This window comes from Otolemur garnettii, unplaced genomic scaffold (genome assembly GCF_000181295.1).
Source record: "Otolemur garnettii isolate 467f Iridium unplaced genomic scaffold, OtoGar3 scaffold00041, whole genome shotgun sequence".
Lineage (NCBI taxonomy): Eukaryota > Metazoa > Chordata > Mammalia > Primates > Galagidae > Otolemur > Otolemur garnettii.
In genome coordinates this window covers 6,896,372-6,916,030 of record NW_003852436.1, presented here as the reverse complement: position 1 = coordinate 6,916,030, position 19,659 = coordinate 6,896,372, and the positions used below count along the sequence as shown (strand labels likewise).

General features: G+C 34.1%; 1 protein-coding gene across 1 annotated transcript in view; it reads left to right on the top strand.

Annotated features, from left to right (window-relative positions):
* TTC29 (tetratricopeptide repeat domain 29) overlaps positions 1-19,659 on the top strand; it is a 142,728-nt gene that overhangs the window by 9,217 nt on the left and 113,852 nt on the right. The window lies entirely within an intron of this gene.

Sequence of the window (19,659 nt, the reverse complement as noted above, 5' to 3'; positions counted from 1 at the left end):
TATGTCAAATAAGACATACTCTTATTTGACAATGTGAATGTTACTTTCTTTGCATTATTATTATTATTGCTTAATATTTCAATGCAGCAATCATCTGATTTCTTTCCTGAATGTATTTATCTTCATTCGTTCTTTATGAGGTTTTTGTTTCTAGTCCTTATCTTAAACATTGTTATTGTTATGAAATTTAAAGCCTTTTTAATTTTGTGAAGGCAAAAAATGGAAACCTAATAAACACATGTATATGAAAAAAAAACAAAAACAGAAAATAAACAATGACCAAAAAACCCCAATGTATCTTTTTTCCCCTCCCAAGAACTCACAGAAAGAATCAATGGACCATCATTTATTGGTTAAAGATATTTTTAAATTATCTAGATTTATTTTTTAAAGGAACAATGTAAACTTTGTCATTTTGCCACAAGTTAGAATGTAAATTATGGGATGAATAAAAATAGTCTAAAAATTAATGTAGGCTAGTGAGAAATGAATAGAAACCTAGTGGCTCCGTTACCATCAGACCTTCAAATGTAAATACTGAATAATGAAAATCTTACAAATGCAAATACATTTCATTTTATGAATTCATTAAGTGTTTCAATTGAAATATTTTATTCAACAAATATTTCAAAGATTCTCTCTTTTTAGTGTTGTCTAATACTATGGGATTCTGCTGAAAAAGTGTTCCTATTTTGATGTAGGTTTCATATATTCTAAAATCCTGAGTCTTTGGATACATTCCTTGCAATCAGATATTATCTTTGTTAAGTTACATATAACAGGGAAAAACAAAATAGTTAATTCTGTCAATAGCTACTTCATAGAATGACAAAATTTCATTCTAACTGTAATTACTCACTCTTGCAGAGCGGTATAGACTGCCATGTGTAGTATCTGGAATTTTTAGCTAAATGCTATTCTGATTGTTAATTCTTTAACTTTCTACAGTAATCTGGTGAATAAGATTAAGTCAATGTTGTGTGTTAGCACAGTTACTTCTTAAATAAAAATATATATGAGCAATATTTACATCCTGATTTAAATATTATTTTGAAATAGCTTTGATTGGCTTAAGAATTGAATTAGTAACTAAACATGGTTCACATAATTCGACAAAATAGAAATTCGTATTTAAAAAGTCTTCCAACACCTAAGCTTTCAGTGCAGACTAAAAAGAGTAATTTTATCTAAGACAATGCAAAATAGGCTATGGTGATTAATGTTCACTTAATATTATTTTTCCACTGAAGATATTACCAAATTGATTTCAAATTCATCATTATGCCACAGATAACAGCAAGCCGGGGTAGTTCTCATTCCTTACTATTGCATTCTCTTTAAAGCTTCTTGCACTTGAATACTTTCTTAAACCAAAGCCTTTTCCATAAGATAGCAAATGCAAATCATTTGTATGAAGATAGCTTGTGGACAGCTCTTTATTATGTTTTTGATTGATACACATTCTAGACTTTGGCCCAGACAAACTAATTGAATAACATAAAAAGGAAGAAATTGATGAATGATTTCAGTATCTCCCAGCAATGCCCAGCAGGTGCCATGAAGAATTATGCGCATTCTTTTAGCCAAGGAATTGCTGCATAAAACTTTTTATTAGCCATTCAATTCTAAAAAGATAAATTGATCAACAAGCACCGATTAAGCACTTACTTTATATCTAACACTAGGTTTTTCACCATGGGAGACACAATGATATTTTATTGTAAAATGCTTGGCTCCATCCTGGAAACTTAACATCTATTTGAGACAATGAGACCAATGAACAGGAGACAAACAAGGAATGACTGAGTGCTGGTTGTACTGTGAGGGGCAGCCTCAAGGTTGAGAAAAAATCGGAGAGGACTGAGATGGTGGGTTAAAACTTGTACAGGAAGACAGATTTTGAATTTGGCTCCCTGTCTGCTAGCATTATAAAATGATCTATGGTTAAGTCATAGATTTTCAGCATATAGAGATGAAATGGGTAAAAACTGAAGAATTAAATTTTCAATCGGGCAAAAACAACATCTAAGATGTGTCTTCAAATCCCTCTCTCTACTGCCTTATTCTTCTTTAAGATGGGAATAGATTTATTTATATATGCTTATATATAGTAATACAACTGATACTAGCTCAGTACTAGCTCAATATCTCATAATATGCACATACGCATTATCTAATCCCAAAATAGTACCCCCAAATATGCCGACTTACTTATGTGTAAACTCACACACTGTGGCTTTCCTCAAACTCCTGTGATGGGGAGTGAGTTCCTATTCTTGAAGGATGCTCCCTTTGTGCGCTCTGGATCTCATTCCCTCTCAACTGCTCCAAGACTTTCTCTTGCAGTTAAACATGTTTTCTTTTTACATAATCAAAGTCTCCTTTTCCATTGGATCGATCTCACTAGTATTCATGTCTACTGAAGTGTTTCCTTCAACTTCTTATTTCCCTCCAAGTTCTACCCATTTTTCTCTACTCTTCCACAAAGCAGACACATTGTCTTAGTATTTTCACAGCCCAGCCTTGCTTCAGTTGACTCTAAATAAGTTTCCAGCACCAGTACCCAGTGAAATCTCTTGTTCAGTGTCACCAATGGGCCTCCATTTATATCACCTCCACTGGTTGTATTTCTTTCTTTTCTTTTTTTGTAGAGACAGAGTTTCACCCTATTGGCCTCGGTAGAGTGCCGTAGCATCACACAGCTCACAGCAACCTCCAACTCCTGGGTCCAGGTGATTCTCTTGCCTCAGCCTCCCCAGCAGCTGGGACCACAGGCGCCCACCACAATGCCTGGCCATATTTTTGTTGCAGTTTGGCCAGGGCTGAGTTTGAACCTGCCACCCTCAGTATATGGGGCCAGTGTCCTACTCACTGAGCCACAGGCACTACCCTCCACTGGTTGTATTTCTGTTCTCATCTTGCTTGATGTCTTCTCAGCATTTGACCAAGTTGAACACTCTCATCTAGAACATTCTGTCTTTGTGGCCTCCAGGAAACCAAGTTCTGTGATTTTCCTCCAAACTGTACCACCTTAGTCTCCTTTGCTGACTGCCTTTCTTTATTCAAACTCTCAGTAGTGAGGAGTCTAAAGGCCGAGTCCTAGGTTTTCTACTTCAGCTACACTCTCAACCTGGACCCCAGTCTTATTAAACATTAGTAATAACTTGATGACTACAGAATTTATAAATCCAGCACTGTCCTCCCCATCAAATTCCACATTTTTAGATACAACTGCTTTCTTGACATGTACACTTGGAAATACAACAGACATTACAATGTTAATATAACCCCAAGTTGGATGCTTGCTTCATCCCAACCTTTCTCCCTTCTCCAGTGTTATCCAATATTCCTCTTGCAGGAGCAAATAGCACCAAGGCAGCCTTCAGTCTTACCTTGTTTACCACTACTCCCCATCTAACCCATCACTATGCTCTACCAGGTATAACCTCAAAATATATCCTGTGTTCACTCACTTCTCTTCATTACACTGCCTTACCAAGATCACTCAGATAGTCTCCTAACTGCTCTTCCCACATTCACTCTAACTTCAACAAAATCCAGCTGCCAAAGTGGTGATGTTTTGAAAAGTTAGATCCCTTTACTCCCCTGCTAAAAACTTTTCAAGAGCTTCCCCATTGCTCTTGTGATAAAATCTAAACTTCCCGTTTGGTACAATGTGTTGTCACAAACTCCACACTCCTTGTTTGGGACACTATTTGAGTGATGGGTAGACTGAAAGCCCTGATTTTGCCACTATAATTTATCCATGTAACAAAAAACTAGTTATACCTTGTAAATCTGCTGAAATAGGGGAAAAATCTAACCTCCTTACCTGGCCTGAAGCTGTGTATGGTGTGGACTTTGCCAAACTTCTGACTCATCTCATTGTCTCCACCACACCCTTCTCCCGGTGTGGACTACTGCTGACACTCCTGACCAGGCAGGTGCCACCTTGAATGTGACTTCCCCAGGGACTTCCCTGTTCCTTGACCTCAGGATAAGATTTAAATGAGTATCTGAGCAGGACAAGCCGATGTAGTTGGTATTGAAATGGCCAAATCCAAGCGAGAAGGGTTCATTTTATTTTGGAATGGGTAGACTGCTCAAAGTCAAAGGGATTCTGGGTTTCATCTACTTTTATGAAAGGGATTTCAGTATGGTTCATTACTTTTTAAGGGACTAGATTCTTACTGTGCCTTACAGGTACATAGTACCTGAATTGAATCAAATGTATTGTATTCATGTTTTATATTTGACAAAGATGATTTGACTTTATTATATGAAAGGTCAAATGGGTCACTGATACTCTTTAGCTGATTTTTAACAATTAAAGTCATGTTAGAAATGTTTCTGTACTTTGCATTTTAAATTCTGCATAATATTATCAGAATGCATTATCACTTATTATCATAAGTACTTTGAGTAGCTAAGTAGCAAAAGTGTCATTTATAGATGGAAATGAAATTTTGGGGTGGGTAGTTTTTACATCTTTAGCTATGCATATGAAGATACAGATAAACAAAATCATCTGGGGAGAGAGAATGTCAATCTGCTCAATATTATTTTCTGCTTTAGATATCAAGCTCTGTTATGTGGAAGGATGGATTTGGTTCAGAATTGTGTGCATCTCTAAGATATGACGTCTTTTAGCATCATCAGTTGATGTTCATTGAGTGTCAGCTCAGTGACCATTAGGACAATCAGTTCCCAGATGCAGTGAGTCTGTGCAGTAAAGAAGTAAAGAATTGTTTATTTTCATATCTTTGAAAGCCCCTTCTCTCACCTCATTGTCAGGCAAAATTGGCATCTTGCCAATCAAAGTTTTCATTCTCCTCTAATGGTGTTTTTAGAAAATACCGATATACTTGCCATCTGCAAATCTAACACCCTGATCACCATCATGGCCAAACCTTCTAATACATGAAACAAGATGAAGTCATTTATTCAGCACGTACTATTTTATCATAACTTAAGGAGAATTCAGACCCATTCAGGTATATTCTTCCTCTTCTTTACATATTATCAGTTACTTTTGAAAAATTTTATGAAGCTGTGTTGTTTTCTCTCCAAAACATTTTGCCCTTGGTTGGCCCCTGTGGCTCAAAGGAGTAGGGTGCTGGCCTCATATACAGGGGGTAGCAGGTTCAAGCCCGGCCCAGCCCAAAAAAAACTGCAAAAAAACCCCAAAACAAAACATTTTGCTCTTTTGTAAAACTGTAAGTTAACTTCTCTACAGTAGATTGCAAATTAAACTTTCTAAGTAAGCCAGTTGCAAAGTAAAGGGCTATGTGACTATAATCTTGGGAAAAGAAGGAAAGGAAGCTCCCTTCTTTCCTTTTAGTTAGCAAGTTGGCTTTTTAAGATCTTCCTGATTCAACAGAAAGTGATTTTTGGAGTTCCATATGGAGAGACAATGCCTTACCCTCTTCTGAATTTTTTGTTTTTTTGTTTTTTGCAGTTTTTAGGTGGGGCCGGGTTTGAACCTGCTACCTCCAGCATATGGGGTCGGTGCCCTACCCATTTGAGCCACAGGCACCACACCCACCTCTCCTGAATATTTTAAAAAACAATGCAGACAGGAACAGAAGAGGAATGTCGCTTCTTTTTTAAGAATACATTTCTCATTGTCTTCTACATCAGCTGTCTAGGATGTGAAACCAGGAATGAGATGACTTTTTGAGCCATGATTTAAAAGAAGAGGAAAAAAGAAAAAGAAGGAGGTGGGGATGACAAGAAGAGGAGGGAGAAGAAGGAGGAGATAAGAGTCTGAAATCAATGAAGGCAATCTTGGTTAATATTTTAGAATTTAAGAACTATAGTTGGAAGGAGCTTTTTTTTAAAACCCAAAACAAATGAGAGCAAAATAACAATATTCACTGGGAACCAAAAAGATCTCAGATTTTCAGAAATAAAATCTGTGCATAAAAGAAACTATGCATTTCAAATGTCAATAGGACATAGAAATACCAATTTCTTAGGCATTTATGTCTTTTTGTCCTTTAAAGGCTTGCTTTAAAACTATTTTCACATATGGTGCTTAAGCTTAGCAGCTCTAATAGACATTTAAAAAACATAAATTAACACATTTCTTAAAACTAAACAAAAACTTTCTAAAGGATAAACAGAAGAATTATTACCTACAGCTGTGGCTATTATAGGATCTGATGTCTTCCACAATTGGAAACTTGGCTTTGCTACATAGAGTTGTGTAATCTTGGCCAGGTTACCAAATTTCTCTAACCTTTGATTTCCACAACTATTTGGAAAACATAATAATAACGGAAATTGTTATTAATCAATTATGGGAATTAAATGAGATTCTCTACATGAAACACAGGTGGACAACACTCAATGCAGACTATCTATTATCATTAATTGTCCTTGATCATTTTTCTTTGGCTGTTTTATTACTTATTAAGGATGTAAATAACATCAATTTTATGTGTGGATTTAGATAATAATTTATCATTTTCTTTAAATATGTTTAGCTACACCTTTTGCTTTGTACTGGATGTCATTTTCATCGTGTTCTAAAGACAGGGCTTTAAATAAGAGCTGTATTTCATATTTATAATGCTATAAACAAGGGAATAACTTTATAAAACTTCAACTCATATTGAAAACTTCAGAAACTGACCTACACTGTAGGAAGCAACAAAATTTGTATATCCTAATAATCTAATCACATCTGAAAATTTTCTGTGAATTACTTGAATTCCTTATCAGTATAAGATTGCTTTAAAATTAAACCCACAGTTTTAGAAAAACACAGAACATAACCAGAGAATGTGGTTCTTCTGGCGTTTATATGTGTATACTCATAATTGCACAATGCACTCTTCTATTTAGAAATTATTTGGGAAATTCCTTTTTCAATATTATGGGACAAAGTGATAGATTAAAAAAATGGTAAACAAAGACAAGCAACCAGGTAGCACCAAGGGTGCATCCGTAGGAACTATCAGTCAGCGGGATGAACATCACTCTCAATTTGTGGGGCAAGATAGTTTTATTATGTTCAGTTTCGTCTTTAATATTATATTCTGTCTGTATAGGAAAACAAGGAAGATTCATCCTTTTTTAGTACTCCATTATGTTACAAAAAAATCCTTAAAATTAAATATCGCACTCCAGCCTATAACCACGTCCTGTTATATTTCCACATTGAAGGTGTTAGAATAACCAGTGATACTATCTCAGCACTTAAGGTAAACCCAAATTGTGGGCTTGCAAGAACTCTTTTTCTTCCCCAGAGTTTCTACAGATATTACCAGATCAGGGTCCTTTCTGGTAAGCATAACTAGGTGCTGCCTACCTCTAGATTGGAAGAGTGTAATAGTACTGTTCTCTTTTGAAGTAAAATTTTTAAATGTCTAGGTATAAGAAAGAAGTCCCCGCCACTACGCCCAGCTATTTTTTTGTTGCAGTTTGGCTGGGGCAGGGTTCAAACCTGTCACCCTCAGTATAGCCGGTGCCCTACCCACTGAGCCACAGGTGCTGCCCATTTTAAGCACTCTTCTTCAGGCTGAAGTTGTTAAGCCAAGTTAAATACAAATATACTTCCTTTCATTGCATTTTACTTTATTGCACCTCATAGATTATTTATAGCCATAAAATGCAGACACAGAGCATATCCTCTCATTCCCCCAAATTCACACACCCCAGCCAAAACTTGACAGTCTCTTTCTAAGAAGAATATTGGGGATGTAGTTCAGATATAAGTGAACCAACACCAGCAAATCCCTGACACAGATGAGAAAAAGCTCTAGAAAAGTAGCCTACACATTATACCATAAGGAGGGGAATGGAGCCACCCTTAGGCCGTTTCTGTTGACTTAAAAACATATATAAAATTAAATTTTCTGATTTAGATAGCTGGTCTATCTTGTTTTCTGTGGAAAGCTCCCATTTTTCCTACCATAGGCAGGTTAAATTTGTGAGGAGGAAGCTCAAATACTGAAATGCCAGCAGACATGAGGAAGACAAAAGAATTGGCCACTACTCAAAGGCCAGACTCTCTGGGGCTATGCTTTGGAAAGGCAAATAATGACTGGGTCCTGCAGCCAAGGGTTTCAAATGTTTACATTGTATCAGGACTAAATAATTAAGATTTAGTAACAAAGCATTGTTTTGGTCACATTATTGTTTCATATGGGGGACAAATGACTAATATATTTTAGAAAAGTTTTATTCATATGTTTTGATTTATTAGATTTTATGTATTCTAGGGCTTTATGTTTAAAGATTTCTGGTTGTTTGGAAATTCATCAATGTTGATTGCCTCAGTCCTTAAATGAATTAAAATTGATTATGTATGTATCAATTTATTAATTAATATTTTGATTAATATCATGTCTTCTAAAACTCTTGATCTATAAGAAGGAATCTTTCCAAATTTCTTTTGTGCTTTTTTTTATTTTTCAAAAATTCTTGGGCGGCGTCTATGGCTCAGTGAGTAGGGCACCGGCCCCATATACCAAGGGTGGAGAGTTAGAACCCAGCCCTGGCCAAATGGCAACAAAAAATAGCTGGGCGTTGTGGTGGGGCCTTAGTCCCAGCTACTCGGGAAGCTGAGGCAACAGAATTGCCTAAGCTCAAGAGCTGGAGGTTACTGTGAGCTGTCACGCTGCAGTATTCTACTGAGGGCGACACACACACACACACACAAAAGGACGGTGCCTGTGGCTCAAAGGAGTAGGGCCACAACCCCATATGCTGAAAGTGGTATGTTCAAACCCAGCCCAAGCCAAAAACTGCAAAAATAAAACCCCCAACTCTTTGCATTGTTCCTAAGCCTTAGAAGCCTCAGAAGGTGTTTGGTCAGAATAATTTCTAAGAAGCCTAAATATTCTAAGTATGTTGGGAAACCTTTGGCTCTTATTTTAAGCAGGGAAATGACACGGTGTGACTTCATTTTAAAAGGATCACTTAAGGCTGCTCTGCTCTGTGGGTATTTGCCTGGACAACAGTCTGAGTGAGATACGGTAGTAGCTTGAGCAGGGTAGATGTAATGGAGATGGCAAGAAGTGGTCTAATTTAGAATATATTTAGGTGATAGAGGAATCAGACCTTACCAATGGAAGGAATATGAGAACTGAGTAAAGGGTGAAATGAAAGATGACACCTCTGGACTGACCTGAGCAACTAAGGGAATGTCGAGCTCACTGCTGAGTCTCCAGCTCCTCCAACAGTACCCAGAAGCTGCAAAGCAGTCAATAATTCCTTTTCATTAAGGCCAAACACACCCCAGCCTATATGTACCTTCTCCTGTTTAATATCTTCCTGCTCCACTTGGAAATTTATTTTTTGCAAAAATAATAATAATGGTTAATATTTCTTGACCATTTTATGTTTGAGTGACTTATACATACCGATTAATTTAATCCTACAAAAGTCTTTATTAGTTCTTTTTATAGCTAATAACTGATACATAGGGGTATTAACTAACTTTCCCAATGTCATACAGGTAATAAGTAGAAGAGCTAAATAGGACTTCAGGCAGTCTGGGTCTAGGATCCAACCTTGAACCATATTCCATTCTGCCTCTGACGTTACTCAGGTTGACCTGTGGGAACTATGTTCTTTCTCATCGCTCAGCCTTCAGGGTATTGCCAGTCTTGTGGCCTTGAGTTATTCTTCCCCTTACTTTTTCATGGCTAATTCTTACTCATCTTAAATGGCTCAACTATATTACATAAACTTGCGAACATCCTATAATAGCCAGTATTCCTCCCATCATGGCACTTACAGCACTGCACTGTCATTGCTAGTTTAATTGTTTTCTCTACCAGACTACAAGCGGTAAGAGAGCTCAGGCCGTGGCTGCTTTGCTCATATGTGCATTCTTGATACTCAAGGAGTGCTGGGCGGCGCCTGTGGCTCAAAGGAGTACGGCACCGACCCCATATGCCACAGGTGGCAGGTTCAAACCCAGCCCTGGCCAAAAACTGCAAAAAAAAAAAAAAAAAAAGGAGTGCTTAGCTCATAGTGTGGGTAGATCAGCGAATGAGCACTCGTGATCTTTTATTCCTCCTTAGCCTTGTACATATGTTCTGCCTGGGATACCTTTTCTTCATGTCTTGTGTACTTAATAAGTTTTTATTTCTCTTCCAACGTGTGCTTAACTATTTCTCAGTCTGCGAGGCCTCTTTTGATCCATCTTCACCCATGTGGTAGAATTCAGAGCTCCTGTTTGAATTCTCTCTTAATAGCCACTTGCAATCATGTCCAAGTGTTTTATTTACCCCTCTTTATTATGTTTAGTGAAATATAGGTTGTGACTCATTAGTAGGTAGTGATTGTGACCTACCAGGTTTGGGATCATGGCCAGCATTTAAAAAGTGGAAACAGAGTGTAGTAAAAATAGAATAGAAAAAAGTGCATTGCACAGAGGAAGGCTGAATACTAGGAAACTGCCAGCTATAATGGCATAGAGCAAGGCTTTGAAAACCAGACTCCCTGGACTCAAATATCAGCTTTACACACACTAACAAAGGAACTGATTGACTGTGGATATGTTACTTAACCTTCCTATCCCTCAGTTTCCTCATCTGAAAAAATAGGAATAATAATAACAGGGCTAGTTTCTTAGAATGGTTATGAGAATTAATTGAATTAATATTTCTAAAGAGATTGAAATATTTTGCATGTTGGAGCTTTTAAACTTTCATTTCCTATATTTAGATATATTATGTGTGTGTGTATATGTGCGCGTGCATGGGTGTGTTGAATGGCAGTATAAATGTCATGCTGTGAGTTACCACAAGGAATGGACTTTGCTCTAGACAGGGAGTCTTTGAAAGCAGGGACTGTGTTTTATTCACCTTTACATGAAATAACACTCTTTTTCTTGCTTACTTTCTTTGTAGAATGGATTAGAGAAACTTTAAGTTAATACTTTGTACTGCACAGCTATCAGATTATAAATAGAAATGAAAGGCAAATAAAAAAGAAGTAAGTAAATATGCTTTCCACTAGAATGACTAGAAAAAGTGGCCATGAGAGGATGTTGTTTCACCATCAACTTCTGGGCAGACTCGGCAAAAAGAAATTGTGATGAACCATAGAATTCTCACTACCTAATGAAAAGACCTACATTAGTTCTTCAAGAGAGACTGGCTATTTTCCTGGTACTAAATTCCAAAAGAAATTTATCATATGACCTTATAGTAGAAAAATGGGGCATTGTAATAGACCTTTGAATACCTAGTGAACAATAAAATCATTATTTAGACAGCTTATTATAAATGTTACATCCCTTGGCCAAGTTTTATTTTAAGCATGATAGTAATAGGTAAAATAAATGAGTACCACGTGCTCTTCTGTTTCATGTGATCCTCACAACAGTTCTATGAGCAATAGCCCGTGTTACTACTCCCAGAGACCAAGGCTAAAGAGGTTAAGTACTTTGACCAATGCAATCTTTTGTTATAAAGGAGAAACAATGAGGTAGAAAACGTAGCTCAGACACAGGCTGGAGTGAATAAGTTAGAAGAAGACGGATGACATACATTAGAGATCAATTTTCAGATCCCTCCAGAATTACCAGGACTGCCTGGATCCGAAACTTTCCCCCAAGTTTGCAGCTATAAGGATTTAGTCTAAAATCCTAATTCAGATTTCCATGAAATCTTCCTACTTAAGCTTGTGTGAAACAGTATCTTATTCTATAACGAAGTAGTCAAAGAAATATTGTTGGATAAGATAGGGAATTGTTGTCTGAAAGTTAGTTTGGCTGAAGGTTTTTCCACTTCAAGGTCAAGATAAAACTGGATGGCTAAAGCTATTCCCTTTCCGTGTTTGAAATGATTATACGGAAGTACAAAAAGTAATAATATTTTACCATGATGAGAAAGGAGGGGAAAAAATTGGAGAACTCAAAATTTTCAGAAATAGGCTTTCAGGAAACATTGCTATGGATAAATTGTGACACTTCATAATGATTTAAAAAAATGGCTTATCAAGAGAACATAATTCTGACTGTCTGCTAATGACAGAACTTCAAAATACCTAAGATAAAAACTTAAAGATGACAGACAAATAACACAGTTACAGTTGGATATTTTGATACCACTCTCTCAATAATTGATATTGAATCTGTAATAATATGAAAGCCTTTAACAATATCATCAATCCCATTAAACACTTGACATTTACAAAATATTTCTCCGAACAATAGCAGAACATAATATTGTCAATGCACAGGGAGTATTTATTGAATTAGGAGATATTCTGAGCCATAAAACAAATATTAAAGAATTTAAATTTCTAAAATTATTTTCTCTTACAACAATGGAAATAAATTAGGAATAATAGTAGAAGGATCTTGGAAAATTCCCCTCAACTGGGAAGCCAGACAACATATTTCTAAATAACTCGTGCAGCAAAGAAGAAAGACATCAGAAGGCAGACTGAAAGATATTTGAACTCAGAAAAGGAAAATATTGAGTATCAAAATTGAGGGACACAGATAAAGCAGCGCTTAAAAGGAAATTCATAGCATTAAAATGCTTATATGAGAAAAAAAGAAAAATCTAATATCAATGCCCTAAGCTTTCATTTCCAAAAACTAGAAAAAGAAAGCAAATTAAACACAAAGTTAGCACAGAGAAAGGAAAAGTAGAAAGAGGACAGAAAAAACCAAAAGCAACAGGAAAGCCAATGAGACTAAAAAGCTGGTTCTATGAAGTCAAAAGAGAGCTTTGAAGGATTTTTTTATTTGTTTCCTTAGAGACATTGTAGAAAATCTTTCATCCCTGAAAGATGTATCTGAAGCTATTCAATCAACTAAAGAAAATGAACTCTTCAAAATTAAGGTAATGTTGTTGAAATTTAATAAAAATTTAAAAGAAGAGATGGATGAGAGAGACAAGGATCTTTCTCAGTATATGGAATAAAAAGAGAAAAGCTGTAGACAATCTAAGAAAAAGGTGTGAGACACAGAACTCCAGTCTGGGTGTGAGTCTGTGTGGATATTTATCTACGAGAAGTCCCACAAAGAAGAGAAAATGAAGGGAATGAAAGATAATTTTATGTGTTATATACATAGATAGCTTTGTATAGGCATGTATAGGCATGTAGGCTAAAATTGGCTATCAAAATAAGGAGAAAGGAAAGATCAAAAAATAAAAAGGAAAGAGGAAGAAACCCCACTTAGACACATCCTGATGAAATTAGTGAGGATAGTAGAAGCTTTCAGGGGAGCAGGAAGAGGCCGTTATCAAAAAATAAAGGTCAGCCGACCACCACAGTTGTCCACAATAGCACTTGGTTCTGAAGGAAAAAGAAGGAATGTCTTCAAAATCTGCAGAAAGATTATTTTTAATTTAGAAAACTATCAATTAAAAGTGAGGGCAAAATAAAAATATTTTCAGATAACGGGAACACCTCCAACCTCTCTTTCTCTTAGAGCAGTCTTTCTGGACTCACCCGCAACACGCAAAGTGTTACCATCGTGTAGAGGGTGTAAAACACAGAATTCAACAAAAAGGCCATGGGATTTGAGAAACCCAGAAATCAAAAGTAAATGTCCATTAGTATAGTAAAATATGATTACGCACCTGAAAGATCTTCATGATAATGTTAATATAAATTAATCACACATATTAGCATTAAGGAAATGAGCAGGAAACTGACAATTAAATGCATGAAGTGTACTATTAAATGTAGGAAGGTAAAGTAGAATAGGTGTATAGCCTATGCTATATACCTATTTTCCCTATTATATAAAAGTATTAATAGAAAAAAAACCAACAATATTTGTAAATCACTTGTCCTAAAAGCTGTCCCCTCAATTAAAATGCCGTTTTTATTTAAATTCCAATATGGGAATTTTATTGATTTGTTTTTATTGATTTGTTTGCCTTTCCTGTATGAACATCACAACTCTTTTTATTTTTTATTCATTTTATTTTTTATTTTTTCACTTTTTGGCTGGGCCTGGGTTTGAACCTGCCACCTCCGGCATATGGGGCTGGCGGCCACCCACAGCTCTTTTTATTAATATGGTTAAAACATACATTTGTATATCTAATAGTCTCCTTCCTTCTCCCAAATGATCAAGTTTTTCTTGTGTATTAACTATTTTGTATGAAATTTAGAATTGTCAAGAGTTGGGAAAATATCACTGAGGCTTTTTTTAATTGGAATTATGCTGACTTCCTATGTTATTTTAGAATTGGTATTTTAAATATTGAGTCTCACCATAACAAGAACCTTCAGTTTCAATGGTGTTAAATAATAGCCATGACAGCAGCGTCCCTTCTCTTTCCTGAAAACAGGTCTGAAGTATCCCAATCAGAAAACTTCTTGCCATAGGTTTTTAGTATATTCACATTACCGAGATATAGAATTTTTTTTTTTAGTTTCTACTTTCCTTAATCATGTATGCCTTTTAAACTTTATTAAATAATTTTCTAGCACCTACTAAGAGTATTATAAAGTTATTAGATTTTCTTATTTTGAAGTATTCTTGCAATTCTGAGTTAAACCTACTTAATCATTATGATTTTTTGTTATTAAGTTCTTCTTTTTTTCCTGGTGTGTGTGTGCATGCACACACACTCATGGATTTTGCACCTAAATCCTTATGATATTAAGCTGTAATTTTTATTTTCTTGTTCTGTACTTTGTGATTTTATAAAATTAAACGATTTTTTATCTTTCTCAGTGCTCTGTAAAAGCTTGGATGAGATGGAAATTTCTTATTAGTCAAAGTTTGGTAGAAGTCCTTGGAAAACCAAGTTGTTTAAGGGAGTAGAAGTAGGTCATCTATTACAACTGGTCTAAATCTTATACAGCCTGTTTTGATAACTGGTATTATTTTAGTAAGTGCTTATTTCAAATTTTATATTTATTGCAATAAAATTTTAACATGACATTTTCTAATTAGGTTTAAATCTCTTCCTCATCTATTGAAATATTTTATATTTATATCTATCTGGGAGTAAATGATGGGTAATACTACAGTCTCTAGAATTAGACTGCCTGGATGGATAGTACAGCTCTGTTACTCACGGGTGTGTGATCTTTGCCTTGTTAATTAAATTCTTAAGCCACAGTTTCCTCCTCTAGAAAATGTAGATAATAGTAACAGTATCTATCTGGTAAGAAACATAAAGGTTAAATAGGATAATTGTAAAGTATAGAGAACAGCGTCTCACACATCATTCAGCATATGATAATAAAAGTTAGCTGTTGCTATAATTACAATAGAAGACTTTTTCATTTCTGGTACTGTTTTTGGTAACATCTGTTTTATTTTTCTTGATTATACTTGCAAATATTTTTGTCTTTTCACATAATCAGGTTTTTTTGTTTGTTTGTTTGTTTGTTTGTTTGTTTTTGGTCCTTTGTCTTATTACTTTATGAATTTACCCTGGATATTTTCTTACCTGTTTTTTTTTTTTATTTGAGCTTATTTCATTATGTTCATTTTGTTAGGATTTTTCACCAGCATCCCAAGTGCAAAGCTAGCTTCTTCACTTGTAGCGCTTGCTTTTGTTTTGCAACAAATGCACTTAAATTGATCAGCTTCCTTTTGAATACCATGATGACTTCTTCTCCCAGGACTTGATAACTAGGTATTTTTTATCTTTCAATTCTAAATCTGTAAGAATTTCCATAGTGGTTTTGCCCTTAGGCAACGAATAAAATAGAAATACATTTGTAAATTTCCAGGTGAATAATTTTTTGGTGCTTGCTTTTTTTTCCTTTGAGAGGGAGATGCAGGGTTGGGGAGTGAATCTTTACTAATGCTTAGTGAATGTGTTATGTGTGATATCTATTTGTGAAACTTCTGATATGGCTAGTAATTGGTCAAATTTTATAAATATTCCTTCTATGTTTGAAAAATAAGCATACACGTATATTTTCTATTTGTTTGGTAAACAATTCTATACAGAAAAACCTACCGGAATCAAGTGATTAGCTTGAGCCTGTTATTTCAATGAAGCTAGGCTGTTGTTATTCAAATATCTTCCCATTACTTCATCTGTAAAGTCCTGAAAAAAATATTAAAATCAATTTCTCACTATCCTGTTAATTTTATATGTTTTAAAGCTATGTTAGGTGCATATTTTCCTATCTGCTATATTTTTCAGTAAATTAACCTATTTATGAATCTCCAGTATTCTTATTGCCTTTAGTTTATTCTGCCCGAATTGCATCTTGGCTAATATTAGTGGTGTTACGCAAGCTTTCCATCTGTTGGCATTTGCACTACTATATGGGACTACAAAAAAATGACACATCCTCTGCTTACTATGTATCTATTCTTTTTTTAAAGTTTGAATTAGAGGATCTTTTGCATCATCTGCCCACAAATACTTCCTTTTGTTCTTGATATTCTTATTAAAGCACATACTTAATTTTCTAACCCTATGTTCTGAGTTATAACTAGTAGTTACTCAAATATTTCAGAGAGTTGCATCTATATTTATACATAGATTTATACACAGATGTTGTCTGCCCAAAGTGTCAAAATGATCAATTTACTTTTTGTTTTATTAACTTAGTTTTTACAGTCTGGAAGTCTGATTATGGCATACACACAGTCTGTGAGAAATTCTGGCTTCACTGTTCGTATGTGCAGTGAACACCTTTTTAGTAACAGCAATTAAAGAGCATACGATAGGGAAGATTTCCTTCCATCACTTTCACTTTGGTAGTTATCTTTTAAGCAATCAAGATGGAGAGGAGAAAATATATTCTTGCTTTTATGATACGGGAAATATTAAAATATGTTTAGTGAAATGAGTTTTTATAGTTAAAAACCCCAAGACAAAATGAGATCAGCTACTGCCCTTAAACAGAATGTGACAGTTCTCTTAAGGTACTTAAGGTAAATTATACAGACTTCTCACCCAAGAAAGATAGAATGTTTACATATATAGATATAAATAAGAATCATTTGGTTTTAATTATCTTTAATTTTATACCAAAGAAGAGGGGGTAAGAGTGTAGTGAAGTGAGTACTAATTAATGTTTTATAAAAGAGAAGTTCTGTAAGTGTACAGTCTTTTTCTTATGACAAAATATCATTACCTCACTAGAAGAAATGTCATAATAAGAGAAATATACGTGCAGTTTTTGTTATTTACCTTTACACTTTCTTCCATTACGTTGCTGAAAAGAGCATGAATAATGTTTTGTTTTCATTTTTAATTTATTCATTTTCCCTTGTACTTTAAACACGTGACATTTCTCTTAAATACTTGTCCTGAATCTATTTCAATTGTATACTATTTTTATTGCCATGATTTAAATACATGTTAAATATTATAAGGGGATGTATTGTTTGGCAGGAACATTAGAATGTGTATCACAAAGTTATAGGTGTAAGAATTGATTGTTTGACTTTTCCCAAAGAAAGCTTCTCGTACAGTTGTTTAATGTGGTAGGTTTTCTTCTTGAAAAGGTTAAAAAAAGTTCTAATCAACTTTTGTACATTATGTAGAACTTCATTTTCTAAACTCTGCAAAAGAAAGTTTCATATTTAATGGGAAATCATGAATTATTCCATTTATTATCTACTTCCTCCTTTCAAAGACATGATCTGGATAAAAGGCGGGGTGAATAATTTCAAAAAAATACAATACATTTTTAATGGGAAGGTGCAAACTACAGATTCTCATGACTATTAGCAAGTGTAGAGGAAACAGAATTTTACTTGCAAAACTCGTCAAACTCTTGCAAAGATAAAATGTATGACATACTTGAGTAAAAAAAGAACACAGTGAGCTGAAGTTTTCTTTATAACACAACTTGTTTTTACAAAGTTTGGTCTTTATATTTCCAGCTTTCCATTTTTACTAAAAGTTTGAAATGTGATATTTCACTACAATTATAAGGAAAATTGATAATTCTTTTATTTACGGTGATATACAGAGAACTGAAAGGGGAAAATGTAAATGATATTATTTGAGGAAAAAATTGCTAAATTACAGAATTTCAATAAATTTGGAGGGTATCACTGAATCATGTCTCAAAAAAGCAGAGTGAATATTATATTCTCTGGCATTTTATGTCAATAAAAATTATAAATAGGAATTTAGGCACAAGTATTCAGTTAATGAGCTAGTGTGATCGTGTTCATGTGTGTTTGGAATTCATCATTTGTAGGTATATGTTACGAGGTTCATCTTTTGTTTTTTTTTTCCTTTTGTTAGGTGTTATTTAAGGGAACAGAATATAACAGTATTATATTACCTATTCAAATTTCTTTATTATTATAACTCAACTGAAAAACAGAGATTATTTTCAGGCTTGAATTTTCAGTTTTCTGATGTTGAAAGGTTCAGTGTCATTGGAAGGAGAAGAACTAGAAGCCATTTGATTGCCTCATTTAGGCCAAGGTGTTTGGACTCACGCGTTGAAATACTTTCCCTGAAAAATTCTTTTTTAACAATGACACTCACGTCATATCTTTCCATGTCTATTGTTTGGCTTAAAACATTTTTATTTGTAAAAATGTTTGAAATATCCCCAAGGAGTTTGAAACTAAGAAGGCTTCATAAAAATTTCAATTGTAATTAATGCCATATGAGGAGATTTTCTTCTGAAGAAAAATTTTTAAAAATGAGTTTGGGTTTGAGATTTTTTTTTTAATAAAGAAAATGAATGATACTAAAATGCTATGTGACAGCTATGTGAGTAAATATTTTGGTTAGATTTTATATTATCTAATGAACTGCATATTCATTGCTGATTGATGATAATAGCTGTACTTCAAATATTTGATTAAATTGGAATTGCTCAGGAAGTCATTTTTAAAAGAGTGTACACATAAAAAATGCCTTGATATTATTGAGGATATTATTTAAAGTTACTGTAAGGTTTACAGTCCTGTACTGTCTGCTAAATAACCATGCTTTGCTGTGTTATCTGGTAAGAATCATCAGTAAAAATTCTACTTAATTTATAAACCCTTGTTGATCAGACAAAAAAATGACTGCCTTTAATGCAAAACGTTGGTTCTAAAAACACTGAATCTATGAAATAATTTTGTGACCTTCTACATAAATATTTCATATATCCTAAGATGAAAATCACCCATGTTGAAATGAATTCTTATTGCATTAAGAGAATTTTTGCTGATCATATTTTAAGTATTTGAAATATTCATTGAAAGAGTTATATTAGTAATAGTCCTATTTATCAAATACTGTGAGGTAAACTTTATTTCTTAGTTATTATTCAATTATTTAAAAAGAATTAAAGGTTGAGCTTGGGTTAAATAAATGCTATTTTTTAATTTATGTATATATATATATACACACACACATACACATACATATATATGTATATATATGCTTTTAAAATGTTAAAAGTCTCACTATGCTTTCCAACTTTTATAATTAGATAACAAAATTTATATTTTCCAAAAATATACACCAAAACTTAACATATGTTACAGTATTTGCTAAAGATGCAAAATTAGTAAACTTATAACTATTTAGGTAATCACATAAAAATTCTATTCCATACTGTCCAGGGGGTAGGTTTTATTTCTTTATTTTTAAATTATCAATTTAGTCCCACTGTCTAAACTCAATCTAAATCTAAACTGAAACAATACAACCCTACTATATTAATATTTAGATTCTGATTTATTGGTACATTTTTATCTTGATTAGTTTTTTGAGTTTATACAATTAAAGG